General features: G+C 42.3%; 1 long non-coding RNA gene across 1 annotated transcript; it reads right to left on the bottom strand.

Moving 5' to 3' along the window:
- Positions 1-11,942: 11,942 nt before the first annotated feature.
- LOC309707647 lies at positions 11,943-14,102 on the bottom strand. The gene is made up of 2 exons (XR_014277042.1): positions 12,757-14,102; positions 11,943-12,682 (listed from the first exon to the last, which is right to left on the bottom strand). It is a non-coding gene; the product is annotated as an uncharacterized lncRNA (long non-coding RNA).
- Between the last annotated feature and the right edge of the window lie 399 nt (positions 14,103-14,501).

The following is a 14,501-nucleotide window of genomic DNA, read 5'->3' as shown; positions in this document are numbered from 1 at the left end:
TATCGCGATATTTCATTTTCCTATCGTTTCCTAACATTATACCGGTATTACCGTGAACGGTATAATATGGCCCAGCCCATATACAAATATCTCTGCTTATATTTGGCTAAAAGCTTGATATAGACACAACAGTTTATAATATGTCAGCATCCCCCACAAGTAGGGTTGCCAACTCCCTGAAAAATAAATAAGGGACACCTCGTGGCCAGGGCCGGGCTACCCAGTTGTCTTCACCCTTCCCAGTTTGGTGAATTTTCTAGCTCTTTTTTTGTGTGTGAAATTATTTTTTTAACCATTTGACTTGAAGTTGATTTAAGTAGATGCATATTCTATTCTTTGTGATATGAATACATGTGAAACAAATGATCATTTAGCCATTTATTTTTAGCTCAAAATGACAACATTAACACAGTAAAACAGGTCTCTTTCTTAAACAGAAGCCTGTCATGCTTAACTTTTGAGAATATAAGTAAATCTTTCTTTAAAAGAACTCTGTCCTGCTTAACTTAAAATAATAGAAAACAATAGAAAGAAAAATATTCTTGTAACAGTGCACATTTAGTGCATTTAGTACAATTGGCTTCAGTTGAGGTATTATTTCAGCTTTTCTAATCAGCTGCTCCTGTTTGTAAACCCGCTTGTTCCCATGATTACGCATCATAACTCATCATCATTATTCATCTATGTATTACTTTTACGTATTAGTCATCAATTTGTTGTAATCATCTATCCTTGCAGTTGTTTATTACACAAAATAAGTTATATTATCACACTTCTGGCCACATAGCGCTGATATTCACTGCACATGCCCATATTAACTTTTTCCAGCCAGGTGTTTTCCTTTTCCCATTCTTCCCTTTCTCTGAGGGGAACAAACATTGCTGCTCTAATGCTGGGCTTACACTGTGCGATTTTTGGCCCATTTTGAGCCGATTTTTGAGTGATCGGACCGATTTTGGCCTTCATCGTGCATCGTGTAGTATACTTGGGGTAAAGAGAAGTGATTAACACCTCACGACCAGCTCCCGATCATCAATCGCTCGTGAGGGTGTCACCACAGGCGCTCACACTGCTCACGCGCAAACGTAAACGTCGGTGAAAAAGACGGAGCAGCACGGCAGTGCAGCCTGTGATCTGGACACAAGCGATGGAGGCACAACTTGTAGAACTTTGGAAAGTTCATCCGAGCCTTTTCGATGTGGCATCACAAAATTATCACGACCACAAAAACCGTGAAAATAGTTGGATTTACATTGCTGCTCAATCACAGCTGCCTGATCATTGTTTTTCATTAGCAATTTAACAAAGTTGATGGTGGTGGTGTGTCTGTGTGAGTGAAAGACAGAGAGAGCAAGCGACAGATTATCTGTTATAACCTTCATTTTATGGAGGCACAGTGTGAGCACTCAGGTCGCATCAGAGCATCGGGCGGTATAGTGTGAGAGTACATCGTGACCTACGAACTTCTAACCCCTGCGAGTCAATCGTGCAGTTTGAGCAGGAGCTGAATAACGTGACTGAAAAAAATCGCACAGTGTCTGCCCAGCTTTAGGTGTACTGTCATCCGAGACTTGCACCGCAGTGTCGGCGTTTATTTCCCTGTTGGCCATGCTTGTTGTTGTGGTCATCTGTTGTCTTCCGGTATTTTCTCCGCAAGCAACCTTTCCTCGACCAATGAGATGAGCGGTAATCTGAATTGTCATACTCGAATTGTCATAAGTGTGCTGTCAGCTCATTGGTCACAAAGCAGGAGAGGGGCTGGGAATTATGTTTTCAAACAAAGTGTTAATTCCATAAACATTTATAGACTACTTTTGATTCTCACTGTATTACGGGACAAAGTGCGTCCCTTATTAGCTCAATACGGGACGTGTACTTTTGTTTCGAAATACGGGACGATTCCGTATTTTAAGGGACGGTTGGCAACCCTACCCACAAGGCATATAAAGCCCCTGCACACCAGCACTGCGCTTACATTATAGTTCAATCAACAAATAGTTATTATTGATTTATTATTGAATTTGTTTAGTAATAATTATTAGTATTTAATCACATTAGCACAGTGGGGTGACAAAAATATTCCACATACTAGAAATGCTGCTCAGCATTTCATAAATTACATTTTCAACAAATGTTGGAGTAAAAACACAGTTACAGGGAAAATGTGTCTGTCTGTAAATATTAACTAAACATTTCTATGTGCTACAAAACAGACATAATTGTAAAATGCTAAAAAACAATAAAACTTTACCTGTCTAGTCTTCAGTGGTGTACCGGGCTCGAGGCACCTTTAAACGCAAACTCAAGGATTGGCAGCAGACCGGGGTACAGTCTCTCACCAAACCCTGAAGCGTACCCCCACCCAGGATAACCACCAAACACAATAAACTAAAAAAAAAAAGCAAAACAACAAACAAGTGCTTCGATGGAAGGGCAGCACAGCCACCCAGCTGAAACACACTTACTAAAAGGGAGTTTGCTCAATTACAGTGACCACCATCACTCACCCACTTAAAAGCAAAACAAACTGACATCCAGTCTCCACTAAAATGTCCAAAGCTCCTGGATGAGCCCCCACTTATGTTACGACCCGGCTCAAAAGCCGCAACATAAAAAAAGGAGACGAATACCAGAGTGTAGGTGAAAAGAGGTTTATCTTAAAATGGACTATCAGGTTGGCTAAAATTGCTGGTGCCACCAAGGCAAAGACTAGTGAGCTCCCCGGAAAGCTTGCTTCAGGTATGCTTTTATCCACACCTGACTAGGTGTGGCCAATTAGCACCAGCTGAACACACTGAGCAGATTAGGGGCTGCAGAGGGACGTAACAATGTGCTGAGGTGAAACTATACTTTCAATAATATTACCACTACAGTCTGTTAACCACCGAAATAATCTATGCTGGTCAGCTAGCTAAAAGTCTTTACTTTAGCATGCCAAATCAGAAGCTAACATTAGCATTTGCTAGCGTCAGCCGGGAAGGTCTGAGGCTTAACCCTTGTGCGCCCGCCTGTTCTCGGGGCGTGGGTCGTGGTGACCCCCCGAGGTGTGTGTGTGTGTGTGTGTGTGTGTGTTGTTATTAGGATGGTATTGATGATGATGATGATGATGATGAGTGTGTGTGTGTGTGTGTGTGTGTTGTTATTAGGATGGTATTGATGATGATGGTGGTGATGATGATGATCATGATGATGGTGGCGATGGGGGGGGGTCTTGGTAACCCCCCTGGGGGGGGGGGATATGTGTGTTTTATGATGATTAGGGTGGGGGTCGCTAGGACCCCCTCGGGGCATATGTGATGATGATGATGATGATGGTGATGATGATGATGATGATGATGATAGGTTTGGGGTCGCTAGGACCCCCACGGGGCATATGTGATGATGATGATGATGATGATGATGATGATAGGGTTGGGGTCACTAGGACCCCCACGGGGCATATGTGATGATGATGATAGGTTTGGGGTCGCTAGGACCCCCCCCGGGGGCATATATTGTGTTATGATTGTGTTAAGAAGAAGCGGCGCAGTTGGGACAGTACGTGACGGCGCAGTTTGTACACACGTGCGCTCGGCACTCGCGGCACAGGATCTTGGTCTTGACGTCTTTGCTCCTGGGACACGCGCGGCACCTTTGCCTCTTGACCGGAGAGGAGTCGCGTGGCGTAGCGTTGTCACTATGGTGAGTCTGAGATTTACGGTTTGTTGTGAACCTCAGAGAAGCATGATGCACAGTATCAACCATTTGAAGACATTGAGCAAAAGTATTCATGTATAGAATATCTCCATAATCCAGCACAGGTAAAAATGTTGCAGCAACAAGCCGCTTCTTTGTATTAAAACAAAAACACAACTTATTTTGAAAATAAAATCTCAGTTTTACCTTCAAATTTTTCACAAGATTCTCTACATGTGGTTTGAAGGTGAGTGAGTCATCAGTCAAAATTTATATATTTATACGTGTGAATCAACTCTATTTTATTACCTTCAAGAGTGGTTACTGATGGAATTGTTTGGGCCCATTTTCTTGATTTAGAAAACAACATGAGCTTTGTTTTGTCTGCATTGAGGACAAGTTTAAGCTGAAGTAATGAGTGCTGGACAGCAAAAAAAAAAAAAAAAAAAAAGGCTTTCTGCAAGAAGTCGATGGCTTGGACAAGAGTTGAACCACAGCTGTAAATAACTGTGTCATCAGCATAGAAGTGCAAGGTTGCATCTGGCACATTTACGGAAATGATAAATAGAAGGGGACCTAATACAGAGTCCTGTGACACTCCGTTGTGCACTGTAGCAAATTCAGAACATAGATGATCAGATTTAATGCACTGAGACCTATTACTGAGGTAATTTGAGAACCATGCCACTGCTCTCTCAGAGTCCTGACTGGAGTTTTAAAAAACAATGATCAACAGTGTCAAATGCTTTTGACAAATCAATAAAAAGGGATGCACAGTGTTGTTTCTTATCAAGTGCAACAGTAATATCATTTGCCATTTTAATTGCAGCTGTGATAGTACTGTGAGTTTGCCTTTGTTGTATGAGAATGTCTTTAATTTATATATGAAAAATAATGCAATCCTTTTGTTAAACACTGGAAGTAAAGCTGAATGACTTTTCTTTGGTACTTAAATGGAAGTACATAATTAACCTTACCCCATGCAAGTCTTTGGCTGTGGGAGACCTGGAGACCTTTGTCCACATCATCCTCTTCATGCATGTTGTCTTACTCCAAGCTGCATAGGCTCGAAAGCCTACTACCAATTAAGCATATTAGGTGATGTGCATCTCTGTAATGAGAAGGGGTGTGGTCTAATGACATCAACACCCTATATCAGGTGTGCATAATTATTAGGCAACGTCCTTTCCTTTGGCAAAATGGGTCAAAAGAAGGACTTGACAGGCTCAGAAAAGTCAAATAGTGAGATATCATGAAGAGGGATGCAGCAGTCTCAAAATTGCAAAGCTTCTGAAGCGTGATCATCGAACAATCAAGCGTTTCATTCAAAATAGTCAACAGGGTCGCAATAAGCGCGTGGAAAAACCAAGGCACAAAATAACTGCCCATGAACTGAGAAAAGTCAAGCGTGCAGCTGCCAAGATGCCACTTGCCACCAGTTTGGCCATATTTCAGAGCTGCAACATCACTGGAGTGCCCAAAAGCACAAGGTGTGCAATACTCAGAGACATGGCCAAGGTAAGAAAGGCTGAAAGACGACCACCACTGAACAAGACACACAAGCTGAAACGTCAAGACTGGGCCAAGAAATATCTCAAGACTGGTTTTTCTAAGGTTTTATGGACTGATGAAATGAGAGTGAGTCTTGATGGGCCAGATGGATGGGCCCGTGGCTGGATTGGTAAAGGGCAGAGAGCTCCAGTCCGACTCAGACGCCAGCAAGGTGGAGGTGGGGTACTGGTTTGGGCTGGTATCATCAAAGATGAGCTTGTGGGGCCTTTTCGGGTTGAGGATGGAGTCAAGCTCAACTCCCAGTCCTACTGCCAGTTTCTGGAAGACACCTTCTTCAAGCAGTGGTACAGGAAAAAGTCTGCATCCTTCAAGAAAAACATGATTTTCATGCAGGACAATGCTCCATCACACGCGTCCAAGTACTCCACAGCGTGGCTGGCAAGAAAGGGTATAAAAGAAGAAAAACTAATGACATGGCCTCCTTGTTCACCTGATCTGAACCCCATTGAGAACCTGTGGTCCATCATCAAATGTGAGATTTACAAGGAGGGAAAACAGTACACCTCTCTGAACAGTGTCTGGGAGGCTGTGGTTGCTGCTGCACGCAATGTTGATGGTGAACAGATCAAAACACTGACAGAATCCATGGATGGCAGGCTTTTGAGTGTCCTTGCAAAGAAAGGTGGCTATATTGGTCGCTGATTTGTTTTTGTTTTGTTTTTGAATGTCAGAAATGTATATTTGTGAATGTGGAGATGATATATTGGTTTCACTGGTAAAAATAAATAATTGAAATGGGTATATATTTGTTTTTTGTTAAGTTGCCTAATAATTATGCACAGTAATAGTCACCTGCACACACAGATATCCCCCTAAAATTGCTGAAACTAAAAACAAACTAAAAACTACTTCCAAAAACATTCAGCTTTGATATTAATGAGTTTTTTGGGTTCATTGAGAACATGGTTGTTGTTCAATAATAAAATTATTCCTCAAAAATACAACTTGCCTAATAATTCTGCACTCCCTGTATGCAAGCTCCACACAGAAAGGCCCCAAACTGGAATCAAACTGGACCTTCTACTGTCACAGCGAGTGAAGTGAGCCGTGTGGAGATAATGAAGTAGGATCCAAACGCAGGCACTTGTAAAGGTGTGAAGGTGGTTTATTGAAAGTAAAGTACAAAATAGAAAAACGGTAAACTGGACTGCAGACTATCTGAACTGGGAACAACTAAACTACAAAACACGAACCAGGACACGAACATGAAGAAGGATGGGCGGAGGTAAGTGATGACGGACAGCAGGAAGAACACACGGATGAAATACGATGGATACCCAGACGAAGCAGCGACTACAACAACAGAAGACACGACTTAAATACACTCAGAGAAACACAGGGAGATTACACACAGGTGGGGGACACAGCTGGGAGTCATTAACGAGACGAGACAACGGAGGTAAAACTGAATACACTCACATGAGACGCAGACCTTCACAATAAAACAGGAAACAAGAGATCACTACACAAGGATGCAGACTAGACACTGAGAGACAGACCGAATATAACACATGGAACTCAATGCTAAACATGAGGCACAAATCCTGAAACACGAATAAACAGAAACATGAAATTATAATAATAATAATAATAATCATAATCACAGCACCCGAAAAACACAACAATCATTCAAAAATAACCAAAACAGTAGAACTCAAAATACTGAGCCGAACCGACCCAGAACCGTGACGTTCTACAGCCCTATCCAACTCTCCAGGAGTAACTGCCTGTCTGCTGGAATCGCCTCCACGCTCTTAATACATGTAATTGCTGGAAGGTTTGCAGTGTCTGCCAGCATAGTTTTGATGTGTCATCCTGGAGGAGCTGGATCACCTGTGCAGCCTCTGTAGGGTCCAGGTATCATCTCATACTACCGGTATTACCACTGGCCATAATTAAATGCAAAGCTAGTCAGAAAATACGGGGAGGGGAAAATGTCAGTGTCCTCCACCTGCAAAGTCATTCCTGTTTGGAGTGTTGTCTCATTGTTGCCCCTCTAGTGCACCTGTTGTTAATTTAATTAACACCAAAGCTGAAACTGATTTAAAAAAAAACCTCTGACCAAATCAATATTCCAGAAGTGACTTGTTTTTATGCTTTTTTGAGCAGTGTAAGTTGTCCTCTTCTTATCCAAGGACATTTTCCAGTTAATCTTGGTGGATCCAGATTTAGTATGTATGTATAAATGTAAACAAGTAGACCTGTTGCTGTTAATACTGTATTTCATTCTTTGCTTTGAGTTGCATGCTTAGTTTAACACATGACTGATCATTTATGTACTTAGAAACCAACAAATTCTCATTTTAGCCAATGGCCAAGTAACTTGCCATTGTATCTAGTATAGTTGGCATGTATAGTTGCTAATTGCTTTTGCACAACAATTCCTTCAATTAGCCTTGTCCCTCAGTTCACTGCATTTATTTATCAATGCAAGAGAGAGCCTGTGTTTCCTCTTTAACCAAGAAGCCACTTTCATCTTTCTATTTCTATTTTTGGATTACTTCTGTGTTGACCAGCATAGCCTTTCCTTCCAGAGGCTTGTTACTTAGAGCTGGTGGGATCTGGGCACATGTGTCCCTGTTTGTTTCCGATGTATTTTCAGCGAGGTTAATGCGTGCTGACATCACATAAATGTCCTCTCATCCAACTGAGAATATGCCAACCAAGCAGCAAGCAAGCCAACTGCACGCACACAGGCACAGTCACACACTTTTTATCAGTCTGCCCTCATCTCTCATGTGAGGTGATCTTTCCTTTTTTAATAAACTGTAAGATCCCTCTCACTTGACTTCATTTGTAAATAAACAAGGACTTCCACTTGATTACTCTTACACGTTCATGTGACAATATCCACTGCTTTTCTAGGTCTTCATTTATTTTTTCTGCAGTTTTTCCATGACTTAGATTTAGTAATAATTTCCATCTCTATCTTACAGAGAGATTCTGGGATATAACCCTATTTCAAGAACACCAGGTATTGTGTAAATAAAATAAAAGATTTTTCATATTACTTAAACCCTTATATCCTGTTGCACTAGAAATAGTACAAGGACTATGAAGTGAGTATCAAGTGTATCAAGAAGAATATGAAGTGTTGAAACTGACAAGAACTGGCATTGTTATTATTATATGACATTTATTAATTTAGTTTGTGTAATGTAACACGCACAACACATTTACAGATTTGGACTGGGGTAACAGCAGACTGTTGTGTAGAAAGAAGCACCAAGTGGAAGATCTTAACTAATGATTGGTTACAAACAGAGGTGACAAAAGTTCGTACATTCTGTACTTAAGTAGAAGTACATAACTAACCTAACCCCATGCAAGTCTTTGGATGTGGGAGAAAGCCATATTAGTTAGAGAGACCTAGAGAGAACCCACACAGACATGGGAATAATACGTAAGCTCCACGCAGAAAGGCCCCAAACTGGAATCAAACTGGACCTGTCCAACTCTCCAGAAGTAACTGTCTCCTGGAATCTCCTCCATGCTCTTAAGACTATGGTGGGAGACACTGCAAAACCTGGCAATGACGTGTATTGATGTGTCATCCTGGAGTCAAGGCTGGACTGGGACAAAAAATCGGCCCGGGCATTTTGACTAGAGACCGGCCCACCAGGATAAAGATTGAAAATGTGACGTCATTCAGGGGTAAAACCGCAAAGGATTCTGGGAACTTGTGGCAATAGGTACTAGTGCACGCAGGCTTTCAATTGAACTCGGTTACACAGCGATAAAAAGAAACACAGAAAATGGCAACAAGCTGTTGTATTATTAACTGCAATAGCCGGTCGCATGACAGCCACGGGAAGCCGACGGGTAAAGAGATCGTTTTGTTTTTTTTTATCGGATTACGTCGTTGAAGAGAAATTTTTTAAGCCATGTTTCCGAAGTAAGAGCCGACGGATGGTCTGGATATACCAAATATAACGTCTCAGAACACTCCAGCTCACATGTTAGTCTGCTCCAAGCATTCCCACAAAGGTCAGAGTTTTGTAGTCGTTAATACGTCATTTTTCTTAACATAATTGGTGATATAGGTTACAAGCAAGTCTGGCGCTGAACAGAAATTGTCGCGCTATGCTCCTTTGTTTATTGTGCATAAATAGTGAACTGTCCTGACACAATATTGCGTTTCGCTTCTATTATTACCATGGTACATTGACAAAAACATATACTTTTATTCACAGGATAAAACAGTTGTTTTGTATCACTAATTGTCCAGTGCGATTACAACATACAATATTATTGTCACTGCTACATTTCTGTAATGCTACCAGAAATTATTTCCACTACTAATTAATTACCGTTGAGCTCAAAGGTTATATTAATAAACTGTTAACGAATGTGTATTCATGAAGACGATTTGTGAGACTGGTAAACTTACCTTTGTTCTTACCGTGGTCTTTCGTTCTACACGGTGCATTTCAAGGTCCTGTACCCATCCGTCGGTAAACTGTACCTGGGCTTGTTGCAGTGACCTGAAGTTACTAAACTTCATGAGTGTATGCACTCACTCCAAGAACCGTATAATTATAAATATGAGCGTGGTGAAAGTTGGGCAGCACGCTAACGTCTTTTGTCCACTCTGTGTGCTCGTAAGGGTCTGACTCTTTCACTCCTTTGATTTTTCCTCGTATCTTTTCTTTGTCTTTTCGTCGAGTCTGTCTTTGTACGGACCGGCATTGTTCTCCTTTTGTTTTGTACATTCCTTTTTTGTGCGGCAAAGAAAAAACAAGAAGGTGTTGGAACTGGAGAATGAATGTTTTGCGTTGCTGCAAATGCTTGCATTTGATGCGGTACTTGGATTGTTTTGCCACTAGTTCCCGGCATGCAATGCGCGAAAATCACGTGATTGCTAAACAAGGGGGAGGGTGCATCCGGCCTCCTCGGCTGTAATTGGTCCAGCCCAGAGTCGATCATGACCAATTGGCCAATCCAACACCTTTCATTATAGATACCCTTCCTAAAAAAAAAAAAATCCATCGGCCCATAAAAACAAAAAATCGCCAGCGGCCCACCGGGCAAATGCCCGGTATGCCCGATGGCCAGTCCAGCTATGCCTGGAGGAGTTGGATCACCTGTGCAACCTCTGTATTGTCCAGGTATCATCTCATACTACCAGTATTCAGACTGGCCAATCAGTATCAAGTGTGTCTAGAAAAATGTGAAGTGTTGAAACTGAGAAGAACTTGCCTTGTTATTATAAGACGGTGGCAGGGATGTGGTCTTTGGGGTATGCTGCAGGGGAGGGGTGGAGCAGCGGGCTCAAGGGGCAGTGCCAGGGAGGCTGATGGGGTTGCTGTTCCTTATCTCCCTAATTAAGTTGCGTCCCTTTTAGTGACACCAGAATGGGAGAGAAGTGTTGTGGAGTCAGCTGAAAAATGTGGAGAACGTGGCGGTGCCAACCCACAAACATAAATAAAAAAGACAAACTGAACACTGTGTGGGTCCCCATCTGTTCACAGTGACATTTATTCATGTCATTTGTGATGTAAAGTGCACGACACATTTACAGATTTGGACTGGGGTAACAGCAGACCGTTGTGTAGAAAGAAGCAAGTGGAAGATCTTAACTAATGATTAGTTATAAATGCAGGTAGCAAAAGTTCATAAATTCTGAAGTAGACGTACATAATTAACCTAACCCGATGCAAGTCTTTGGATGTGGGAGAAAGCCAAATCACTCGGAGAGACCTTAAGTAGAAGTACAGATCCATCTATTTTCTTCCCCTCATCCGAGGCCAGATTGTGAGGGCAGCAGCCTCCTCCCTGGTGGGACATGTCTGAAACACCTCAACCAGGAGGCATCCTTGACATATGCCTGAACCACCTCAACTGACTCCTTTCTATGTGAAGGAGTAGCGGCTTTACTCTAAGCCCCTCCCGAATGGCCGAGCTCCTCACCCTATCTAAGGGAGAGGCTTTTGCTTCAGCCACTGACCAAGATGCATTCCGCTTGGCCTGCTGGCACCCATCGACTGCCTTTAAAGTCCCACAGGTTAACCAAACATTATAGGACTCCTTCTTCAGTCTGATGGCTCCTTTCACCTCTGGTGTCCACAAGATGGTTCGGGGGTTACCACTAAGGCTGGGCCATATTATACCGTTTACGGTAATACCGGTATAATGTTAGGCAACGATAGGAAAATGAAATATCGCAATAGAATATGAGTAAAACGCGCATGCGCAGTGCCTTTGTTTTCATACGCACATGGCCGATTGTTGAGTGAAACCAGAATTGGTTTGTAAAAATGGTGCAACTTCAGTGATGTGGAACTGGTTTGGTGTTTGTCCGTCAGATACATGACAAAGCACATTTTTTTGCAGAACATGCAAGCGGCCGTCGTTATTGTCGTATTTGTCGGACTAAGATGCTCTTAAATCTGGGAGTAATCTGGGTCCTAAACTCCGTAAGCTTCAGGTCAAACAACACTGCAGCATCACTGAGAGTTAAAAACTGTCTAAATTCTTTCATCTTTAATAAAACGATCAGCATTGCTGCTTTACCAGGTGTAACTATGAAGTTTAACTTCCAGGTGTGGCGAGACGAGGATGGGATATAAAGTAAATACTCTTTGCAGTTTTAAAAAGACAACGCCACCCTGGGAATTTCACCCAGAGAATACTGAAAGTAACACTAAATCACCAGAAAGGCACTTAGGTTCGCTATACTCAATCCAGAGACGAGGTTCAATGATCAACAAATTCACAATTTATTAATAATTATTTAAAACACCATATAAAAGCACAATCATAAATATTCAAGTACAAATATGCTTAAAAAGGTATTCAGAGCTGAGGCTTACCAGTGGAGGGGCAGGGATGCCACACACAAACTAAAGAAAGAAAACACACCCAAAACACAAGTGCAGCACACTATCACACACACTCACACTAATAAACTAAACAAGGCAGGTGTGTACATTCAAGGGATCCCACCACCAAGGCACCCTAGTCTCCTCCACGTCGGCACTCCGCATCTGAATAAAAGAAACAAAGAAAATTTTAATATATTACAACAAACTAATGTGTAGCACCGGGGGATAACCCAACTGCAAGACCACACTGGTGATCTACAGCTAGAAAAAGGGCCTCCCACCAGTGGTGTAACAAAAATCCAAACTACAAATCAAAAGCAATAAAACAACATACAATCTGGATAAAACTCTAAAATCTGGAGCAAACGGAATCGCCGTACTGCTCCAACTTGCCGTCACACGACGACAAGTTAACAGTCAATCAATATGCACGCCAGCTGACTCCGATAACCGGCATGCATATGGCCGTTGTCCACGCCGACGTCCACTGTAAAAGCTGACAGCAGCGGGGAAAGAAATCTCACAACGGGAACAGACGATAAAAGCACAGCAAGGCAAAACAGCAGCACTTCAGTTCACGTAGCTTGGCGCAAAACTAAGGCCCACACTTCCTGCGAAACATAATAAATAATTACTATAAAAGAACAACAGAAGGCAGAGAGCGTAACAAAAGTTGATTACGTACCAAGTAAGCCGTGTCATAGAACGTAAGCAGAATAGCTCAGAGGAGGCTTCTATAGCTACGACCAGCCACGATGGAGACTTCAGAGGAGTAACCCGCAAATGATCTCTACCACACCAAGAGGAAGTCAGGTGACCAAAAAGGAGATCACAGGCAAGCGACCCAGAGACACTCAAATGGCCACTATTTATACCAGCGCCCCCTAATGGGCCAGGCTGAAAGTGGGTTGGACCGAGGGATAACATTCATCCTGCCACACAGGCATCCATGAAAACAAAATGTATTACATTTAACGGAGTTAGCAGGAAGCTAGCGGAAGTTAGCTCGCTAGTTTCGCTAGTTACCTAAGCATGATATTGCATGTTCTGACTGAGAGATTTCTGAAAAAAATCAAACGTACAGCTCTGTTATCACTTCCAACATAAATGAAGACAGGAAAATAAACAGCAGTGACGTTTGTAGGGTTACTGAAGTTGGGCTAGCTGGTATATAATTATGTGCTACGTGATCGCTAGCGACACAGCTATGTTAGCATAACATAAACAGTGAAGCTGGAGGACGAACACTAACACTTTTTCCACTTATAAAAGTTAACGTGAAGGTTCCTCATGGTTAGAGACAAATGCAATCGCATGGCAGGATGCTGTAAACGGACCAAACTTCAGTCAGGAGAACAACTGAGATAATCCATCCACAATACAAGGTTAGTCATTAATATACTGCAACAACATGGGAATAGAGCAGGTGCCAGAGAATTCAACATTAATGAATCAATGGTACAGAAGTGGAGGAAGCAAGAAGAATCAGTTTAATAAAGTGTGATTTATCTGACTGCTTTGTTTCGCTTAATGTGCCTTATAATCCCGTGCACCTTATGGTCCGAAAAATATGTACTGCACACTGCAGTTTAATGTTGCAAAGCACCTCTTTTTAACTTCAGTAGATATTATACATGGTTATGCTCAGGATATGTCAGCCCATTTCTACTGAAAATGCCTTTTGGTTAAACTTTCAGCAAGGAATTTGCATTTGCACTGTTAAATTTTTATAAAGCTTTAATGTACATAAAAACCAGCTTCTTGTTTAAGTGAAAATAAATGGAAGGTTGTCTTTTTGCGCTAGTAATGTTGTGGAGTTGTATTTTGTCTCGCATCAATTATATCGTCAGGTATATCGTTAGCGCACATTTTCAAATATATATCGTGATAAATATTTTTGGCCATATCGCCCTGCTCTAGTTACCACCATGACGCTGGTCCGAGTGTCAGGTGAACTGAACTTCAGGTAAGAAGTTATGACCTGCAGTCTATCTGGGTCAGATATAAATCAAGTTTAGGTGTAGTTTATTTTCGTTGTGCTGACAGGCCATCACCCCCATCACCCTCCTCCCCCTACCTTTCTCCCTCCTCCCCACACCTGAAATTCACTGAGGAGATGATGGAGCGGGTCAATGCTGGGCTCAGATCTATCCCCCCGCCCAATCCCTTTTTGTCCCCCATAAACCCCCCACCAGAGCAGCCAAAGGTTCGCTATCGAGCCCCACCCTCAACAGAGCAATCGAAGTCACATTGTCCAGCCTCGCCCCCTTAGTTCCTCCTTACCACCTTCATGCTCTGTCCCGGCAGTCTGATGTGTGGACGGTCTGGGCTGCGAAGATTATGGCAGTGGTGACTTTTCCCAGGAGAAGCTGGGACCCTGTTTACTAGAAGGTTTTAAAATCTCTGTACTTTTAGGTGACAGGAGACATG

This window comes from Aulonocara stuartgranti (genome assembly GCF_965226115.1).
Source record: "Aulonocara stuartgranti genome assembly, chromosome: 6".
In the NCBI taxonomy this organism is placed as follows: Eukaryota; Metazoa; Chordata; class Actinopteri; order Cichliformes; family Cichlidae; genus Aulonocara; species Aulonocara stuartgranti.
Note: the sequence above shows the minus strand (reverse complement) of the source record. Positions and strands in the feature narration are given on the sequence as shown.